We start from the raw sequence: 21910 nt of genomic DNA on the forward strand, positions 1-21910 counted from the left end.
GGCTGAGCTAGAGGCCAAAATCTACAGGTAGGCACTTTGCAAAAAACACCTCTGTTTTCTTTCAAAAATTTGGATGTGTCCACGTTGCGCTTTGGGGCATTTCCTGTCGCAGGCACTAGGTCTACCCACACAAGTGAGGTATCATTTTTATCAGGAGACTTGGGGGAACGCTGGGTGGTAGGAAATTTGTGGCTCCTCTCAGATTCCAGAACTTTCTGCCACAGAAATGTGAGGAACATGTGTTTTTTTAGCGAAAATTTTGAGGTTTGCAAAGGATTCTGGGTAACAGAACCTGGTCAGAGCCCCACAAATCACCCCATCTTGGATTCCCCTAGGTCTCTAGTTTTCAGAAATGCACAGGTTTGGTAGGTTTCCCTAGGTGCTGGCTAAGCTAGAGGCCAAAATCTACAGGTAGGCTCTTTGCAAAAAACACCTATGTTTTCTTTCAAAAATTTGGATGTGTCCACGTTGCGCTTTGGGGCGTTTCCTGTCGCTGGCGCTAGGCCTACCCACACAAGTGAGGTATCATTTTTATCGGGAGACTTGGGGAAACACTGGGTGGAAGGAAATTTGTGGCTCCTCTCAGATTCCAGAACTTTCTGCCACAGAAATGTGAGGAACATGTGTTTTTTTAGCCAAATTTTGAGGTTTGCAAAGGATTCTGGGTAACAGAACCTGGTCCGAGCCCCACAAGTCACCCCATCTTGGATTTCCCTAGGTCTCTAGTTTTCAGAAATGCACAGGTTTGGTAGGTTTCCCTAGGTGCCGGCTAAGCTAGAGGCCAAAATCTACAGGTAGGCACTTTGCAAAAAACACCTCTGTTTTCTTAAAAAAATGTGGATGTGTCCAAGTTGCGCTTTGGGGCGTTTCCTGTCACGGGCGCTAGGCCTACCCACACAAGTGAGGTATCATTTTTATCTGGAGACTTGGGGGAACGCTGGGTGGAAGTAAATTTGTGGCTCCTCTCAGATTCCAGAACTTTCTGCCACAGAAATGTGAGGAACATGTGTTTTTTTAGCCAAATTTTGAGGTTTGCATAGGATTCTGGGTAACAGAACCTGGTCCGAGCCCCACAAGTCACCCCATCTTGGATTCCCGTAGGTCTCTAGTTTTCAGAAATGCACCGGTTTGGTAGGTTTCCCTAGGTGCCGGCTGAGCTAGAGGCCAAAATCTACAGGTAGGCACTTTGCAAAATACACCTCTGTTTTCTTTCGAAAATTTGGATGTGTCCACGTTGCGCTTTGGGGCGTTTCCTTTCGCGGGCGGTAGGCCTACCCACACAAGTGAGGTATCATTTTTATCTGGAGACTTGGGGGAACGCTGGGTGGAAGTAAATTTGTGGCTCCTCTCAGGTTCCAGAACTTTCTGCCACAGAAATATGAGGAACATGTGGTTTTTTTGCCAAATTTTGAGGTTTGCAAAGGATTCTGGGTAACATAACCTGGTCCGAGCCCCACAAGTCACCCCATCTTGGATTCCCCTAGGTATCTAGTTTTCAGAAATGCACAGGTTTGGTATGTTTCTCTAGGTGCCGGCTGAGATAGTGGCCAAAATCTACAGGTAGGAACTTTGCAAAAAACACCTCTGTTTTCTTTCAAATATTTGGATGTGTCCACGTTGCGCTTTGGGGCGTTTCCTGTCACGGGCGCTAGGCCTACCCACACAAGTGAGGTATAATTTTTATCGGGAGACTTGGGGGAACGCTGGGTGGAAGGAAATTTGTGGCTCCTCTCAGATTCCAGAACTTTCTGCCACAGAAATGTGAGGAACATGTGTTTTTTTAGCCAACTTTTGAGGTTTGCAAAGGATTCTGGGTAACAGAACCTTGTCCGAGCCCCACAAGTCACCCCATCTTGGATTCCCCTAGGTCTCTAGTTTTCAGAAATGCACAGGTTTGGTAGGTTTCCCTAGGTGCCGGCTAAGCTAGAGGCCAAAATCTACAGGTAGGCACTTTGCAAAAAACACCTCTGTTTTCTTTCAAAAATGTGGATGTGTCCACGTTGCGCTTTGGGGCGTTTCCTGTCGCGGGCGCTAGGCCTACCCACACAAGTGAGGTATCATTTTTGTCTGGAGACTTGGGGGAGCGCTGGGTGGTAGGACATTTGTGGCTCCTCTCAGATTCCAGAACTTTCTGCCACAGAAATGTGAGGAACATGTGTTTTTTTAGCCAAATTTTGAGGTTTGCATAGGATTCTGGGTAACAGAATCTGGTCCGAGCCCCACAAGTCACCCCATCTTGGATTCCCGTAGGTCTCTAGTTTTCAGAAATGCACCGGTTTGATAGGTTTCCCTAGGTGCCGGCTGAGCTAGAGGCCAAAATCTACAGGTAGGCACTTTGCAAAAAACACCTCTGTTTTCTTTAAAAAATTTGGATGTGTCCACGTTGCGCTTTGGGGCGTTTCCTGTCACGGGCGCTAGGCCTACCCACAAAAGTGAGGTATCATTTTTATCGGGAGACTTAGGGGAACGCTGGGTGGAAGGAAATTTGTGGCTCCTCTCAGATTCCAGAACTTTCTGCCACAGAAATGTGAGGAACATCTGTATTTTTAGCCAAATTTTGAGGTTTGCAAAGGATTCTGGGTAACAGAACCTGGTCCGATCCCCACAAGTCACCCCATCTTGGATTCCCCTAGGTCTCTAGTTTTCAGAAATGCACAGGTTTGGTAGGTTTCCCTAGGTGCCGGCTGAGCTAGAGGCCAAAATCTACAGGTAGGCACTTTGCAAAAAACACCTCTGTTTTCTTTAAAAAATGTGGATGTGTCCACGTTGCGCTTTGGGGCGTTTCCTGTCGCGGGCGCTAGGCCTACCCACACAAGTGAGGTATAATTTTTATCTGGAGACTTGGGGGAACGCTGGGTGGAAGTAAATTTGTGGCTCCTCTCAGATTCCAGGACTTTCTGCCACTGAAATATGAGGAACATGTGTTTTTTTTGCCAAATTTTGAGTTTTGCAAAGGATTCTGGGTAACATAACCTGGTCCGAGCCCCACAAGTCACCCCATCTTGGATTCCCCTAGGTATCTAGTTTTCAGAAATGCACAGGTTTGGTATGTTTCTCTAGGTGCCGGCTGAGATAGTGGCCAAAATCTACAGGTAGGCACTTTGCAAAAAACACCTCTGTTTTCTTTCAAAAATTTGGATGTGTCCACGTTGCGCTTTGGGGCGTTTCCTGTCACGGGCGCTAGGCCTACCCACACAAGTGAGGTATCATTTTTATCGGGAGACTTGGGGGAACGCTGGGTGGAAGGAAATTTGTGGCTCCTCTCAGATTCCAGAACTTTCTGCCACAGAAATGTGAGGAACATGGGTTTTTTTTGCCAAATTTTGAGGTTTGCAAAGGATTCTGGGTAACAGAACCTGGTCCGAGCCCCACAAGTCACCCCATCATGGATTCCCCTAGGTCTCTAGTTTTCAGAAATGCACAGGTTTGGTAGGTTTCCATAGGTGCCGGCTTAGCTAGAGGCCAAAATCTACAGGTAGGCACTTTGCAAAAAACACCTCTGTTTTCATTCAAAAATTTGGATGTGTCCACAGTGCGCTTTGGGGCGTTTCCTGTCGCGGGCGCTAGGCCTACCCACACAAGTGAGGTATCATTTTTATCTGGAGACTTGGGGGAACGCTGGGTGGTAGGAAATTTGTGGCTCCTCTCAGATTCCAGAACTTTCTGCCACAGAAATGTGAGGAACATGTGTTTTTTTAGCCAAATTTTGAGGTTTGCATAGGATTCTGGGTAACAGAACCTGGTCCGAGCCCCACAAGTCACCCCATCTTGGATTCCCGTAGGTCTCTAGTTTTCAGAAATGCACCGGTTTGGTAGGTTTCCCTAGGTGCCGGCTGAGCTAGAGGCCAAAATCTACAGGTAGGCACTTTGCAAAAAACACCTCTGTTTTCTTTCAAAAATTTTGATGTGTCCACGTTGCACTTTGGGGCGTTTCCTGTCACGCGCGCTAGGCCTACCCACAAAAGTGAGGTATCATTTTTATCGGGAGACTTAGGGGAACGCTGGGTGGAAGGAAATTTGTGGCTCCTCTCAGATTCCAGAACTTTCTGCCACAGAAATGTGAGGAACATCTGTTTTTTTAGCCAAATTTTGAGGTTTGCAAAGGATTCTGGGTAACAGAACCTGGTCCGATCCCCACAAGTCACCCCATCTTGGATTCCCCTAGGTCTCTAGTTTTCAGAAATGCACAGGTTTGGTAGGTTTCCCTAGCTGCCGGCTGAGCTAGAGGCCAAAATCTACAGGTAGGCACTTTGCAAAAAACACCTCTGTTTTCTTTAAAAAATTTGGATGTGTCCACGTTGCGCTTTGGGGCGTTTCCTGTCACGGGCGCTAGGCCTACCCACGCAAGTGAGGTATCATTTTTATCTGGAGACTTGGGGGAACGCTGGGTGGAAGTAAATTTGTGGCTCCTCTCAGATTCCAGAACTTTCTGCCACAGAAATATGAGGAACATGTGTTTTTTTTGCCAAATTTTGAGGTTTGCAAAGGATTCTGGGTAACATAACCTGGTCCGAGCCCCACAAGTCACCCCATCTTGGATTCCCCTAGGTATCTAGTTTTCAGAAATGCACAGGTTTGGTATGTTTCTCTAGGTGCCGGCTGAGCTAGTGGCCAAAATCTACAGGTAGGCACTTTGCAAAAAACACCTCTGTTTTCTTTCAAATATTTGGATGTGTCCACGTTGCGCTTTGGGGCGTTTCCTGTCACGGGCGCTAGGCCTACCCACACAAGTGAGGTATCATTTTTATAGGGAGACTTGGGGGAACGCTGGGTGGAAGGAAATTTGTGGCTCCTCTCAGATTCCAGAACTTTCTGCCACAGAAATGTGAGGAACATGTGTTTTTTTAGCCAACTTTTGAGGTTTGCAAAGGATTCTGGGTAACAGAACCTGGTCCGAGCCCCACAAGTCACCCCATCTTGGATTCCCCTAGGTCTCTAGTTTTCAGAAATGCACAGGTTTGGTAGGTTTCCCTAGGTGCCGGCTGAGCTAGAGGCCAAAATCTACAGGTAGGCACTTTGCAAAAAACACCTCTGTTTTCTTTCAAAAATTTGGATGTGTCCACGTTGCGCTTTGGGGCATTTCCTGTCGCGGGCACTAGGTCTACCCACACAAGTGAGGTATCATTTTTATCAGGAGACTTGGGGGAACGCTGGGTGGTAGGAAATTTGTGGCTCCTCTCAGATTCCAGAACTTTCTGCCACAGAAATGTGAGGAACATGTGTTTTTTTAGTGAAAATTTTGAGGTTTGCAAAGGATTCTGGGTAACAGAACCTGGTCAGAGCCCCACAAATCACCCCATCTTGGATTCCCCTAGGTCTCTAGTTTTCAGAAATGCACAGGTTTGGTAGGTTTCCCTAGGTGCTGGCTAAGCTAGAGGCCAAAATCTACAGGTAGGCACTTTGCAAAAAACACCTATGTTTTCTTTCAAAAATGTGGATGTGTCCACGTTGCGCTTTGGGGCGTTTCCTGTCGCTGGCGCTAGGCCTACCCACACAAGTGAGGTATCATTTTTATCGGGAGACTTGGGGAAACACTGGGTGGAAGGACATTTGTGGCTCCTCTCAGATTCCAGAACTTTCTGCCACAGAAATGTGAGGAACATGTGTTTTTTTAGCCAAATTTTGAGGTTTGCAAAGGATTCTGGGAAACAGAACCTGGTCCGAGCCCCACAAGTCACCCCATCTTGGATTCCCCTAGGTCTCTAGTTTTCAGAAATGCACAGGTTTGGTAGGTTTCCCTAGGTGCCGGCTAAGCTAGAGGCCAAAATCTACAGGTAGGCACTTTGCAAAAAACACCTCTGTTTTCTTTCAAAAATTTGGATGTGTCCACGTTGCGCTTTGGGGCGTTTCCTGTCGCGGGCGCTAGGCCTACCCACACAAGTGAGGTATCATTTTTATCTGGAGACTTGGGGGAACGCTGGGTGGAAGTAAATTTGTGGCTCCTCTCAGATTCCAGAACTTTCTGCCACAGAAATGTGAGGAACATGTGTTTTTTTAGCCAAATTTTGAGGTTTGCAAAGGATTCTGGGTAACAGAACCTGGTCCAAGCCCCACAAGTCACCCCATCTTGGATTCCCGTAGGTCTCTAGTTTTTAGAAATGCACCGGTTTGGTAGGTTTCCCTAGGTGCCGGCTGACCTAGAGGCCAAAATCTACAGGTAGGCACTTTGCAATAAACACCTCTGTTTTCTTTCAAAAATTTGGATGTGTCCATGTTGCGCTTTGGGGCGTTTCCTGTCACGGGCGCTAGGCCTACCCACAAAAGTGAGGAATCATTTTTATCGGGAGACTTAGGGGAACGCTGGGTGGAAGGAAATTTGTGGCTCCTCTCAGATTCCAGAACTTTCTGCCACAGAAATGTGAGGAACATCTGTTTTTTTTGCCAAATTTTGAGGTTTGCAAAGGATTCTGGGTAACAGAACCTGGTCCGAGCCCCACAAGTCACCCCATCATGGATTCCCCTAGGTCTCTAGTTTTCAGAAATGCACAGGTTTGGAAGGTTTCCATAGGTGCCGGCTGAGCTAGAGGCCAAAATCTACAGGTAGGCACTTTGCAAAAAACACCTCTGTTTTCATTCAAAAATTTGGATGTGTCCACGGTGCGCTTTGGGGCGTTTCCTGTCGCGAGCGCTAGGCCTACCCACACACGTGAGGTATCATTTTTATCGGGAGACTTGGGGGAACGCTGGGTGGAAGGAAATTTGTGGCTCCTCTCAGATTCCAGAACTTTCTGCCACAGAAATGTGAGGAACATGGGGTTTTTTTGCCAAATTTTGAGGTTTGCAAAGGATTCTGGGTAACAGAACCTGGTCCGAGCCCCACAAGTCACCCCATCATGGATTCCCCTAGGTCTCTAGTTTTCAGAAATGCACAGGTTTGGTAGGTTTCCATAGGTGCCGGCTTAGCTAGAGGCCAAAATCTACAGGTAGGCACTTTGCAAAAAACACCTCTGTTTTCATTCAAAAATTTGGATGTGTCCACGGTGCGCTTTGGGGCGTTTCCTGTCGCGGGCGCTAGGCCTACCCACACAAGTGAGGTATCATTTTTATCTGGAGACTTGGGGGAACGCTGGGTGGTAGGAAATTTGTGGCTCCTCTCAGATTCCAGAACTTTCTGCCACAGAAATGTGAGGAACATGTGTTTTTTTAGCCAAATTTTGAGGTTTGCATAGGATTCTGGGTAACAGAACCTGGTCCGAGCCCCACAAGTCACCCCATCTTGGATTCCCGTAGGTCTCTAGTTTTCAGAAATGCACCGGTTTGGTAGGTTTCCCTAGGTGCCGGCTGAGCTAGAGGCCAAAATCTACAGGTAGGCACTTTGCAAAAAACACCTCTGTTTTCTTTAAAAGATTTTGATGTGTCCACGTTGCACTTTGGGGCGTTTCCTGTCACGGGCGCTAGGCCTACCCACAAAAGTGAGGTATCATTTTTATCGGGAGACTTAGGGGAACGCTGGGTGGAAGGAAATTTGTGGCTCCTCTCAGATTCCAGAACTTTCTGCCACAGAAATGTGAGGAACATCTGTTTTTTTAGCCAAATTTTGAGGTTTGCAAAGGATTCTGGGTAACAGAACCTGGTCCGATCCCCACAAGTCACCCCATCTTGGATTCCCCTAGGTCTCTAGTTTTCAGAAATGCACAGGTTTGGTAGGTTTCCCTAGCTGCCGGCTGAGCTAGAGGCCAAAATCTACAGGTAGGCACTTTGCAAAAAACACCTCTGTTTTCTTTCAAAAATTTGGATGTGTCCACGTTGCGCTTTGGGGCATTTCCTGTCGCAGGCACTAGGTCTACCCACACAAGTGAGGTATCATTTTTATCAGGAGACTTGGGGGAACGCTGGGTGGTAGGAAATTTGTGGCTCCTCTCAGATTCCAGAACTTTCTGCCACAGAAATGTGAGGAACATGTGTTTTTTTAGCGAAAATTTTGAGGTTTGCAAAGGATTCTGGGTAACATAACCTGGTCCGAGCCCCACAAGTCACCCCATCTTGGATTCCCCTAGGTATCTAGTTTTCAGAAATGCACAGGTTTGGTATGTTTCTCTAGGTGCCGGCTGAGCTAGTGGCCAAAATCTACAGGTAGGCACTTTGCAAAAAACACCTCTGTTTTCTTTCAAATATTTGGATGTGTCCACGTTGCGCTTTGGGGCGTTTCCTGTCACGGGCGCTAGGCCTACCCACACAAGTGAGGTATCATTTTTATCGGGAGACTTGGGGGAACGCTGGGTGGAAGGAAATTTGTGGCTCCTCTCAGATTCCAGAACTTTCTGCCACAGAAATGTGAGGAACATGTGTTTTTTTAGCCAACTTTTGAGGTTTGCAAAGGATTCTGGGTAACAGAACCTGGTCCGAGCCCCACAAGTCACCCCATCTTGGATTCCCCTAGGTCTCTAGTTTTCAGAAATGCACAGGTTTGGTAGGTTTCCCTAGGTGCCGGCTGAGCTAGAGGCCAAAATCTACAGGTAGGCACTTTGCAAAAAACACCTCTGTTTTCTTTCAAAAATTTGGATGTGTCCACGTTGCGCTTTGGGGCATTTCCTGTCGCAGGCACTAGGTCTACCCACACAAGTGAGGTATCATTTTTATCAGGAGACTTGGGGGAACGCTGGGTGGTAGGAAATTTGTGGCTCCTCTCAGATTCCAGAACTTTCTGCCACAGAAATGTGAGGAACATGTGTTTTTTTAGCGAAAATTTTGAGGTTTGCAAAGGATTCTGGGTAACAGAACCTGGTCAGAGCCCCACAAATCACCCCATCTTGGATTCCCCTAGGTCTCTAGTTTTCAGAAATGCACAGGTTTGGTAGGTTTCCCTAGGTGCTGGCTAAGCTAGAGGCCAAAATCTACAGGTAGGCTCTTTGCAAAAAACACCTATGTTTTCTTTCAAAAATTTGGATGTGTCCACGTTGCGCTTTGGGGCGTTTCCTGTCGCTGGCGCTAGGCCTACCCACACAAGTGAGGTATCATTTTTATCGGGAGACTTGGGGAAACACTGGGTGGAAGGAAATTTGTGGCTCCTCTCAGATTCCAGAACTTTCTGCCACAGAAATGTGAGGAACATGTGTTTTTTTTGCCAAATTTTGAGGTTTGCAAAGGATTCTGGGTAACAGAACCTGGTCCGAGCCCCACAAGTCACCCCATCTTGGATTCCCCTAGGTCTCTAGTTTTCAGAAATGCACAGGTTTGGTAGGTTTCCCTAGGTGCCGGCTAAGCTAGAGGCCAAAATCTACAGGTAGGCACTTTGCAAAAAACACCTCTGTTTTCTTTAAAAAATGTGGATGTGTCCAAGTTGCGCTTTGGGGCATTTCCTGTCGCGGGCGCTAGGCATACCCACACAAGTGAGGTATCATTTTTATCTGGAGACTTGGGGGAACGCTGGGTGGAAGTAAATTTGTGGCTCCTCTCAGATTCCAGAACTTTCTGCCACAGAAATGTGAGGAACATGTGTTTTTTTAGCCAAATTTTGAGGTTTGCATAGGATTCTGGGTAACAGAACCTGGTCCGAGCCCCACAAGTCACCCCATCTTGGATTCCCGTAGGTCTCTAGTTTTCAGAAATGCACCGGTTTGGTAGGTTTCCCTAGGTGCCGGCTGAGCTAGAGGCCAAAATCTACAGGTAGGCACTTTGCAAAAAACACCTCTGTTTTCTTTCAAAAATTTGGATGTGTCCACGTTGCGCTTTGGGGCGTTTCCTGTCATGGGCGCTAGGCCTACCCACAAAAGTGAGGTATCATTTTTATCGGGAGACTTAGGGGAACGCTGGGTGGAAGGAAATTTGTGGCTCCTCTCAGATTCCAGAACTTTCTGCCACAGAAATGTGAGGAACATGTGTTTTTTCAGCCAAATTTTGAGGTTTGCAAAGGATTCTGGGTAACAGAACCTGGTCCGATCCCCACAAGTCACCCTATCTTGGATTCCCCTAGGACTCTAGTTTTCAGAAATGCAAAGGTTTGGTAGGTTTTCCTAGCTGCCGGCTGAGCTAGAGGCCAAAATCTACAGGTAGGCACTTTGCAAAATACACCTCTGTTTTCTTTCGAAAATTTGGATGTGTCCACGTTGCGCTTTGGCGCGTTTCCTTTCGCGGGCGGTAGGCCTACCCACACAAGTGAGGTATCATTTTTATCTGGAGACTTGGGGGAACGCTGGGTGGAAGTAAATTTGTGGCTCCTCTCAGATTCCAGAACTTTCTGCCACAGAAATATGAGGAACATGTGGTTTTTTTGCCAAATTTTGAGGTTTGCAAAGGATTCTGGGTAACATAACCTGGTCCGAGCCCCACAAGTCACCCCATCTTGGATTCCCCTAGGTATCTAGTTTTCAGAAATGCACAGGTTTGGTATGTTTCTCTAGGTGCCGGCTGAGATAGTGGCCAAAATCTACAGGTAGGAACTTTGCAAAAAACACCTCTGTTTTCTTTCAAATATTTGGATGTGTCCACGTTGCGCTTTGGCGCGTTTCCTTTCGCGGGCGCTAGGCCTACCCACACAAGTGAGGTATAATTTTTATCGGGAGACTTGGGGGAACGCTGGGTGGAAGGAAATTTGTGGCTCCTCTCAGATTCCAGAACTTTCTGCCACAGAAATGTGAGGAACATGTGTTTTTTTAGCCAACTTTTGAGGTTTGCAAAGGATTCTGGGTAACAGAACCTTGTCCGAGCCCCACAAGTCACCCCATCTTGGATTCCCCTAGGTCTCTAGTTTTCAGAAATGCACAGGTTTGGTAGGTTTCCCTAGGTGCCGGCTAAGCTAGAGGCCAAAATCTACAGGTAGGCACTTTGCAAAAAACACCTGTTTTCTTTCAAAAATGTGGATGTGTCCACGTTGCGCTTTGGGGCGTTTCCTGTCGCGGGCGCTAGGCCTACCCACACAAGTGAGGTATCATTTTTATCTGGAGACTTGGGGGAGCGCTGGGTGGTAGGACATTTGTGGCTCCTCTCAGATTCCAGAACTTTCTGCCACAGAAATGTGAGGAACATGTGTTTTTTTAGCCAAATTTTGAGGTTTGCATAGGATTCTGGGTAACAGAACCTGGTCCGAGCCCCACAAGTCACCCCATCTTGGATTCCCGTAGGTCTCTAGTTTTCAGAAATGCACCGGTTTGATAGGTTTCCCTAGGTGCCGGCTGAGCTAGAGGCCAAAATCTACAGGTAGGCACTTTGCAAAAAACACCTCTGTTTTCTTTAAAAAATTTGGATGTGTCCACGTTGCGCTTTGGGGCGTTTCCTGTCACGGGCGCTAGGCCTACCCACAAAAGTGAGGTATCATTTTTATCGGGAGACTTAGGGGAACGCTGGGTGGAAGGAAATTTGTGGCTCCTCTCAGATTCCAGAACTTTCTGCCACAGAAATGTGAGGAACATCTGTATTTTTAGCCAAATTTTGAGGTTTGCAAAGGATTCTGGGTAACAGAACCTGGTCCGATCCCCACAAGTCACCCCATCTTGGATTCCCCTAGGTCTCTAGTTTTCAGAAATGCACAGGTTTGGTAGGTTTCCCTAGGTGCCGGCTGAGCTAGAGGCCAAAATCTACAGGTAGGCACTTTGCAAAAAACACCTCTGTTTTCTTTAAAAAATGTGGATGTGTCCACGTTGCGCTTTGGGGCGTTTCCTGTCGCGGGCGCTAGGCCTACCCACACAAGTGAGGTATCATTTTTATCTGGAGACTTGGGGGAACGCTGGGTGGTAGTAAATTTGTGGCTCCTCTCAGATTCCAGGACTTTCTGCCACTGAAATATGAGGAACATGTGTTTTTTTTGCCAAATTTTGAGTTTTGTAAAGGATTCTGGGTAACATAACCTGGTCCGAGCCCCACAAGTCACCCCATCTTGGATTCCACTAGGTATCTAGTTGTCAGAAATGCACAGGTTTGGTATGTTTCTCTAGGTGCCGGCTGAGCTAGTGGCCAAAATCTACAGGTAGGCACTTTGCAAAAAACACCTCTGTTTTCTTTCAAAAATTTGGATGTGTCCACGTTGCGCTTTGGGGCGTTTCCTGTCACGGGCGCTAGGCCTACCCACACAAGTGAGGTATCATTTTTATCGGGAGACTTGGGGGAACGCTGGGTGGAAGGAAATTTGTGGCTCCTCTCAGATTCCAGAACTTTCTGCCACAGAAATGTGAGGAACATGGGGTTTTTTTGCCAAATTTTGAGGTTTGCAAAGGATTCTGGGTAACAGAACCTGGTCCGAGCCCCACAAGTCACCCCATCATGGATTCCACTAGGTCTCTAGTTTTCAGAAATGCACAGGTTTGGTAGGTTTCCATAGGTGCCGGCTTAGCTAGAGGCCAAAATCTACAGGTAGGCACTTTGCAAAAAACACCTCTGTTTTCATTCAAAAATTTGGATGTGTCCACGGTGCGCTTTGGGGCGTTTCCTGTCGCGGGCGCTAGGCCTACCCACACAAGTGAGGTATCATTTTTATCTGGAGACTTGGGGGAACGCTGGGTGGTAGGAAATTTGTGGCTCCTCTCAGATTCCAGAACTTTCTGCCACAGAAATGTGAGGAACATGTGTTTTTTTAGCCAAATTTTGAGGTTTGCATAGGATTCTGGGTAACAGAACCTGGTCCAAGCCCCACAAGTCACCCCATCTTGGATTCCCGTAGGTCTCTAGTTTTCAGAAATGCACCGGTTTGGTAGGTTTCCCTAGGTGCCGGCTGAGCTAGAGGCCAAAATCTACAGGTAGGCACTTTGCAAAAAACACCTCTGTTTTCTTTCAAAAATTTTGATGTGTCCACGTTGCACTTTGGGGCGTTTCCTGTCACGCGCGCTAGGCCTACCCACAAAAGTGAGGTATCATTTTTATCGGGAGACTTAGGGGAACGCTGGGTGGAAGGAAATTTGTGGCTCCTCTCAGATTCCAGAACTTTCTGCCACAGAAATGTGAGGAACATCTGTTTTTTTAGCCAAATTTTGAGGTTTGCAAAGGATTCTGGGTAACAGAACCTGGTCCGATCCCCACAAGTCACCCCATCTTGGATTCCCCTAGGTCTCTAGTTTTCAGAAATGCACAGGTTTGGTAGGTTTCCCTAGCTGCCGGCTGAGCTAGAGGCCAAAATCTACAGGTAGGCACTTTGCAAAAAACACCTCTGTTTTCTTTAAAAAATTTGGATGTGTCCACGTTGCGCTTTGGGGCGTTTCCTGTCACGGGCGCTAGGCCTACCCACGCAAGTGAGGTATCATTTTTATCTGGAGACTTGGGGGAACGCTGGGTGGAAGTAAATTTGTGGCTCCTCTCAGATTCCAGAACTTTCTGCCACAGAAATATGAGGAACATGTGTTTTTTTTGCCAAATTTTGAGGTTTGCAAAGGATTCTGGGTAACATAACCTGGTCCGAGCCCCACAAGTCACCCCATCTTGGATTCCCCTAGGTATCTAGTTTTCAGAAATGCACAGGTTTGGTATGTTTCTCTAGGTGCCGGCTGAGCTAGTGGCCAAAATCTACAGGTAGGCACTTTGCAAAAAACACCTCTGTTTTCTTTCAAATATTTGGATGTGTCCACGTTGCGCTTTGGGGCGTTTCCTGTCACGGGCGCTAGGCCTACCCACACAAGTGAGGTATCATTTTTATCGGGAGACTTGGGGGAACGCTGGGTGGAAGGAAATTTGTGGCTCCTCTCAGATTCCAGAACTTTCTGCCACAGAAATGTGAGGAACATGTGTTTTTTTAGCCAACTTTTGAGGTTTGCAAAGGATTCTGGGTAACATAACCTGGTCCGAGCCCCACAAGTCACCCCATCTTGGATTCCCCTAGGTCTCTAGTTTTCAGAAATGCACAGGTTTGGTAGGTTTCCCTAGGTGCCGGCTGAGCTAGAGGCCAAAATCTACAGGTAGGCACTTTGCAAAAAACACCTCTGTTTTCTTTCAAAAATTTGGATGTGTCCACGTTGCGCTTTGGGGCATTTCCTGTCGCGGGCACTAGGTCTACCCACACAAGTGAGGTATCATTTTTATCAGGAGACTTGGGGGAACGCTGGGTGGTAGGAAATTTGTGGCTCCTCTCAGATTCCAGAACTTTCTGCCACAGAAATGTGAGGAACATGTGTTTTTTTAGTGAAAATTTTGAGGTTTGCAAAGGATTCTGGGTAACAGAACCTGGTCAGAGCCCCACAAATCACCCCATCTTGGATTCCCCTAGGTCTCTAGTTTTCAGAAATGCACAGGTTTGGTAGGTTTCCCTAGGTGCTGGCTAAGCTAGAGGCCAAAATCTACAGGTAGGCACTTTGCAAAAAACACCTATGATTTCTTTCAAAAATGTGGATGTGTCCACGTTGCGCTTTGGGGCGTTTCCTGTCGCTGGCGCTAGGCCTACCCACACAAGTGAGGTATCATTTTTATCGGGAGACTTGGGGAAACACTGGGTGGAAGGACATTTGAGGCTCCTCTCAGATTCCAGAACTTTCTGCCACAGAAATTAGAGGAACATGTGTTTTTTTCGCCAAATTTTGAGGTTTGCAAAGGATTCTGGGAAACAGAACCTGGTCCGAGCCCCACAAGTCACCCCATCTTGGATTCCCCTAGGTCTCTAGTTTTCAGAAATGCACAGGTTTGGTAGGTTTCCCTAGGTGCCGGCTAAGCTAGAGGCCAAAATCTACAGGTAGGCACTTTGCAAAAAACACCTCTGTTTTCTTTCAAAAATTTGGATGTGTCCACGTTGCGCTTTGGGGCGTTTCCTGTCGCGGGCGCTAGACCTACCCACACAAGTGAGGTATCATTTTTATCTGGAGACTTGGGGGAACGCTGGGTGGAAGTAAATTTGTGGCTCCTCTCAGATTCCAGAACTTTCTGCCACAGAAATGTGAGGAACATGTGTTTTTTTAGCCAAATTTTGAGGTTTGCAAAGGATTCTGGGTAACAGAACCTGGTCCAAGCCCAACAAGTCACCCCATCTTGGATTCCCGTAGGTCTCTAGTTTTTAGAAATGCACCGGTTTGGTAGGTTTCCCTAGGTGCCGGCTGACCTAGAGGCCAAAATCTACAGGTAGGCACTTTGCAAAAAACACCTCTGTTTTCTTTCAAAAATTTGGATGTGTCCATGTTGCGCTTTGGGGCGTTTCCTGTCACGGGCGCTAGGCCTACCCACAAAAGTGAGGTATCATTTTTATCGGGAGACTTAGGGGAACGCTGGGTGGAAGGAAATTTGTGGCTCCTCTCAGATTCCAGAACTTTCTGCCACAGAAATGTGAGGAACATCTGTTTTTTTTGCCAAATTTTGAGGTTTGCAAAGGATTCTGGGTAACAGAACCTGGTCCGAGCCCCACAAGTCACCCCATCATGGATTCCCCTAGGTCTCTAGTTTTCAGAAATGCACAGGTTTGGAAGGTTTCCATAGGTGCCGGCTGAGCTAGAGGCCAAAATCTACAGGTAGGCACTTTGCAAAAAACACCTCTGTTTTCATTCAAAAATTTGGATGTGTCCACGTTGCGCTTTGGGGTGTTTCCTGTTGCGGGCGCTAGGCCTACCCACACAAGTGAGGTATCATTTTTATATGGAGACTTGGGGGAACGCTGGGTGGAAGTAAATTTGTGGCTCCTCTCAGATTCCAGAACTTTCTGCCACAGAAATGTGAGGAACATGTGTTTTTTTGGCCAAATTTTGAGGTTTGCAAAGGATTCTGGGTAACATAACCTGGTCCGAGCCCCACAAGTCACCCCATCTTGGATTCCCCTAGGTCTCTAGTTTTCAGAAATGCACAGGTTTGGTAGGTTTCCCTAGGTGCCGGCTGAGCTAGAGGCCAAAATCTACAGGTAGGCACTTTGCAAAATACACCTCTGTTTTCTTTCAAATATTTGGATGTGTCCACGTTGCGCTTTGGGGCGTTTCCTGTCACGGGCGCTAGGCCTACCCACACAAGTGAGGTATCATTTTTATCGGGAGACTTGGGGGAACGCTGGGTGGAAGGAAATTTGTGGCTCCTCTCAGATTCCAGAACTTTCTGCCACAGAAATGTGAGGAACATGTGTTTTTTTAGCCAAATTTTGAGGTTTGCAAAGGATTCTGGGTAACAGAACCTGGTCCGAGCCCCACAAGTCACCCCATCTTGGATTCCCGTAGGTCACTAGTTTTCAGAAATGCACCGGTTTGGTAGGTTTCCCTAGGTGCGGCTGAGCTAGAGGCCAAAATCTACAGGTAGGCACTTTGCAAAAAACACCTCTGTTTTCTTTCAAAAATTTGGATGTGTCCACGTTGTGCTTTGGGGCGTTTCCTGTCACGGGCGCTAGGCCTACCCACAAAAGTGAGGTATCATTTTTATCGGGAGACTTGGGGGAACGCTGGGTGGAAGGAAATTTGTGGCTCCTCTCAGATTCCAGAACTTTCTGCCACAGAAATGTGAGGAACATGTGTTTTTTTTGCCAACTTTTGAGGTCTGCAAAGGATTCTGGGTAACAGAACCTGGTCCGAGCCCCACAAGTCACCCCATCTTGGATTCCCCTAGGTCTCTAGTTTTCAGAAATGCACAGGTTTGGTAGGTTTCCCTAGGTGCTGGCTGAGCTAGAGGCCAAAATCTACAGGTAGGCACTCTGCAAAAAACACCTATGTTTTCTTTCAAAAATTTGGATGTGTCCACGTTGCGCTTTGGGGCGTTTCCTGTCGCGGGCGCTAGGCCTACCCACACAAGTGAGGTATCATTTTTATCGGGAGACTTGGGGGAACGCTGGGTTGAAGGACATTTGTGGCTCCTCTCAGATTCCAGAACTTTCTGCCACAGAAATGTGAGGAACATGTGTTTTTTCAGCCAAATTTTGAGGTTTGCAAAGGATTCTGGGTAACAGAACGTGGTCCGAGCCCCACAAGTCACCCCATCTTGGATTCCCCTAGGTCTCTAGTTTTCAGAAATGCACAGGTTTGGTAGGTTTCCCTAGGTGCCGGCTGAGCTAGAGGCCAAAATCTACAGGTAGGCACTTTGCAAAAAACACCTCTGTTTTCTTTCAAAAATTTGGATGTGTCCACGTTGCGCTTTGGGGCATTTCCTGTCGCGGGCACTAGGCCTATCCACACAAGTGAGGTATCATTTTTATCGGGAGACTTGGGGGAACGCTGGGTGGTAGGAAATTTGTGGCTCCTCTCAGATTCCAGAACTTTCTGCCACAGAAATGTGAGAAACGTTTGTTTTTTTAGCCAAATTGTGAGGTTTGCAAAGAATTCTGGGTAACAGAACCTGGTCAGAGCCCCACAAATCACCCCATCTTGGATTCCCCTAGGTCTCTAGTTTTCAGAAATGCACAGGTTTGGTAGGTTTCCCTAGGTGCTGGCTGAGCTAGAGGCCAAAATCTACAGGTAGGCACTTTGCAAAAAACACCTATGTTTTCTTTCAAAAATTTGGATGTGTCCACGTTGCGCTTTGGGGCGTTTCCTGTCGCGGGCGCTAGGCCTACCCACACAAGTGAGGTATCATTTTTATCGGGAGACTTGGGGGAACACTGGGTGGAAGGAAATTTGTGGCTCCTCTCAGATTCCAGAACTTTCTGCCACAGAAATGTGAGGAACATGTGTTTTTTTAGCCAAATTTTGAGGTTTGCAAACGATTCTGGGTAACAGAACCTGGTCTGAGCCCCACAAGTCACCCCATCTTGGATTCCCCTAGGTCTCTAGTTTTCAGAAATGCACAGGTTTGGTAGGTTTCCCTAGGTGCCGGCTGAGCTAGAGGCCAAAATCTACAGGTAGGCACTTTGCAAAAAACACCTCTGTTTTCTTTCAAAAATTTGGATGTGTCCACTTTGCGCTTTGGGGCGTTTCCTGTCGCGGGCGCTAGGCCTACCCACACAAGTGAGGTATCATTTTTATCTGGAGACTTGGGGGAACCCTGGGTGGAAGGAAATTTGTGGCTCCTCTCAGATTCCAGAACTTTCTGCCACAGAAATGTGAGGAACATGTGTTTTTTTAGCCAAATTTTGAGGTTTGCAAAGGATTCTGGGTAACAGAACCTGGTCCGAGCCCCACAAGTCACCCCATCTTGGATTCCCGTAGGTCTCTAGTTTTCAGAAATGCACCGGTTTGGTAGGTTTCCCTAGGTGCCGGCTGAGCTAGAGGCCAAAATCTACAGGTAGGCACTTTCCAAAAAACACCTCTGTTTTCTTTCAAAAATGTGGATGTGTCCATGTTGCGCTTTGGGGCGTTTCCTGTCACGGGCGCTAGGCCTACCCACAAAAGTGAGGTATCATTTTTATCGGGAGACTTAGGGGAACGCTGGGTGGAAGGAAATTTGTGGCTCCTCTCAGATTCCAGAACTTTCTGCCACAGAAATATGAGGAACATGTGTTTTTTTCTGCCAAATCTTGAGGTTTGCAAAGGATTCTGGGTAACAGAACCTGGTCCGAGCCCCACAAGTCACCCCATCTTGGATTCCCCTAGGTCTCTAGTTTTCAGAAATGCACAGGTTTGGTAGGTTTCCCTAGGTGCCGGGTGAGCTAGAGGCCAAAATCTACAGGTAGGCACTTTGCAAAAAACACCTCTGTTTTCTTTAAAAAATTTGGATGTGTCCACGTTGCGCTTTGGGGCGTTTCCTGTCACGGGCGCTAGGCCTACCCACAAAAGTGAGGGATCATTTTTATCGGGAGACTTAGGGGAACGCTGGGTGGAAGGAAATTTGTGGCTCCTCTCAGATTCCAGAACTTTCTGCCACAGAAATGTGAGGAACATGTGTTTTTTTTGCCAACTTTTGAGGTTTGCAAAGGATTCTGGGTAACAGAACCTGGTCCGAGCCCCACAAGTCACCCCATCTTGGATTCCCCTAGGTCTCTAGTTTTCAGAAATGCACAGGTTTGGTAGGTTTCCCTAGGTGCTGGCTGAGCTAGAGGCCAAAATCTACAGGTAGGCACTCTGCAAAAAACACCTATGTTTTCTTTCAAAAATTTGGATGTGTCCACGTTGCGCTTTGGGGCGTTTCCTGTCGCGGGCGCTAGGCCTACCCACACAAGTGAGGTATCATTTTTATCGGGAGACTTGGGGGAACGCTGGGTTGAAGGAAATTTGTGGCTCCTCTCAGATTCCAGAACTTTCTGCCACAGAAATGTGAGGAACATGTGTATTTTTAGCCAAATTTTGAGGTTTGCAAAGGATTCTGGGTAACAGAACCTGGTCCAAGCCCCACAAGTCACCCCATCTTGGATTCCCCTAGTTCTCTAGTTTTCAGAAATGCACAGGTTTGGTAGGTTTCCCTAGGTGCCGGCTGAGCTAGAGGCCAAAATCTACAGGTAGGCACTTTGCAAAAAACACCTCTGTTTTCTTTCAAAAATTTGGATGTGTCCACGTTGCGCTTTGGGGCATTTCCTGTCGCGGGCACTAGGACTATCCACACAAGTGAGGTATCATTTTTATCGGGAGACTTGGGGGAACGCTGGGTGGTAGGAAATTTGTGGCTCCTCTCAGATTCCAGAACTTTCTGTCACAGAAATGTGAGGAACGTTTGTTTTTTTAGCCAAATTGTGAGGTTTGCAAAGGATTCTGGGTAACAGAACCTGGTCAGAGCCCCACAAATCACCCCATCTTGGATTCCCCTAGGTCTCTAGTTTTCAGAAATGCACAGGTTTGGTAGGTTTCCCTAGGTGCTGGCTGAGCTAGAGGCCAAAATCTACAGGTAGGCACTTTGCAAAAAACACCTATGTTTTCTTTCAAAAATTTGGATGTGTCCACGTTGCGCTTTGGGGCGTTTCCTGTCGCGGGCGCTAGGCCTACCCACACAAGTGAGGTATCATTTTTATCGGGAGACTTGGGGGAACACTGGGTGGAAGGAAATTTGTGGCTCCTCTCAGATTCCAGAACTTTCTGCCACAGAAATGTGAGGAACATGTGTTTTTTTAGCCAAATTTTGAGGTTTGCAAACGATTCTGGGTAACAGAACCTGGTCTGAGCCCCACAAGTCACCACATCTTGGATTCCCCTAGGTCTCTAGTTTTCAGAAATGCACAGGTTTGGTAGGTTTCCCTAGGTGCCGGCTGAGCTAGAGGCCAAAATCTACAGGTAGGCACTTTGCAAAAAACACCTCTGTTTTCTTTCAAAAATTTGGATGTGTCCACGTTGCGCTTTGGGGCATTTCCTGTCGCGGGCGCTAGGCCTACCCACACAAGTGAGGTATCATTTTTATCTGGAGACTTGGGGGAACGCTGGGTGGAAGGAAATTTGTGGCTCCTCTCAGATTCCAGAACTTTCTGCCACAGAAATGTGAGGAACATGTGTTTTTTTAGCCAAATTTTGAGGTTTGCAAAGGATTCTGGGTAACAGAACCTGGTCCGAGCCCCACAAGTCACCCCATCTTGGATTCCCGTAGGTCTCTAGTTTTCAGAAATGCACCGGTTTGGTAGGTTTCCCTAGGTGCCGGCTGAGCTAGAGGCCAAAATCTACAGGTAGGCACTTTCCAAAAAACACATGTTTTCTTTCAAAAATGTGGATATGTCCATGTTGCGCTTTGGGGCGTTTCCTGTCACGGGCGCTAGGCCTACCCACAAAAGTGAGGTATCATTTTTATCGGGAGACTTAGGGGAACGCTGGGTGGAAGGAAATTTGTGGCTCCTCTCAGATTCCAGAACTTTCTGCCACAGAAATGTGAGGAACATGTGTTTTTTTCTGCCAAATCTTGAGGTTTGCAAAGGATTCTGGGTAACAGAACCTGGTCCGAGCCCCACAAGTCACCCCATCTTGGATTCCCCTAGGTCTCTAGTTTTCAGAAATGCACAGGTTTGGTAGGTTTCCCTAGGTGCCGGGTGAGCTAGAGGCCAAAATCTACAGGTAGGCACTTTGCAAAAAACACCTCTGTTTTCTTTAAAAAATTTGGATGTGTCCACGTTGCGCTTTGGGGCGTTTCCTGTCACGGGCGCTAGGCCTACCCACAAAAGTGAGGTATCATTTTTATCGGGAGACTTAGGGGAACGCTGGGTGGAAGGAAATTTGTGGCTCCTCTCAGATTCCAGAACTTTCTGCCACAGAAATGTGAGGAACATCTGTATTTTTTGCCAAATTTTGAGGTTTGCAAAGGATTCTGGGTAACAGAACCTGGTCCGATCCCCACAAGTCACCCCATCTTGGATTCCCCTAGGTCTCTAGTTTTCAGAAATGCACAGGTTTGGTAGGTTTCCCTAGGTGCCGGCTGAGCTAGAGGCCAAAATCTACAGGTAGGCACTTTGCAAAAAACACCTCTGTTTTCTTTAAAAAATGTGGATGTGTCCACGTTGCGCTTTGGGGCGTTTCCTGTCGCGGGCGCTATGCCTACCCACACAAGTGAGGTATCATTTTTATCTGGAGACTTGGGGGAACGCTGGGTGGAAGTAAATTTTTGGCTCCTCTCAGATTCCAGGACTTTCTGCCACTGAAATATGAGGAACATGTGTTTTTTTTGCCAAATTTTGAGGTTTGCAAAGGATTCTGGGTAACATAACCTGGTCCGAGCCCCACAAGTCACCCCATCTTGGATTCCCCTAGGTATCTAGTTTTCAGAAATGCACAGGTTTGGTATGTTTCTCCAGGTGCCGGCTGAGCTAGTGGCCAAAATCTACAGGTTTGCACTTTGCAAAAAACACCTCTGTTTTCTTTCAAAAATTTGGATGTGTCCACGTTGCGCTTTGGGGCGTTTCCTGTCACGGGCGCTAGGCCTACCCACACAAGTGAGGTATCATTTTTATCGGGAGACTTGGGGGAACGCTGGGTGGTAGGAAATTTGTGGCTCCTCTCAGATTCCAGAACTTTCTGCCACAGAAATGTGAGGAACATGGGTTTTTTTTGCCAAATTTTGAGGTTTGCAAAGGATTCTGGGTAACAGAACCTGGTCCGAGCCCCACAAGTCACCCCATCATGGATTCCCCTAGGTCTCTAGTTTTCAGAAATGCACAGGTTTGGTAGGTTTCCATAGGTGCCGGCTTAGCTAGAGGCCAAAATCTACAGGTAGGCACTTTGCAAAAAACACCTCTGTTTTCTTTCAAAAATTTGGATGT

Source organism: Pleurodeles waltl, chromosome 2_2, assembly GCF_031143425.1.
Source record: "Pleurodeles waltl isolate 20211129_DDA chromosome 2_2, aPleWal1.hap1.20221129, whole genome shotgun sequence".
Lineage (NCBI taxonomy): Eukaryota > Metazoa > Chordata > Amphibia > Caudata > Salamandridae > Pleurodeles > Pleurodeles waltl.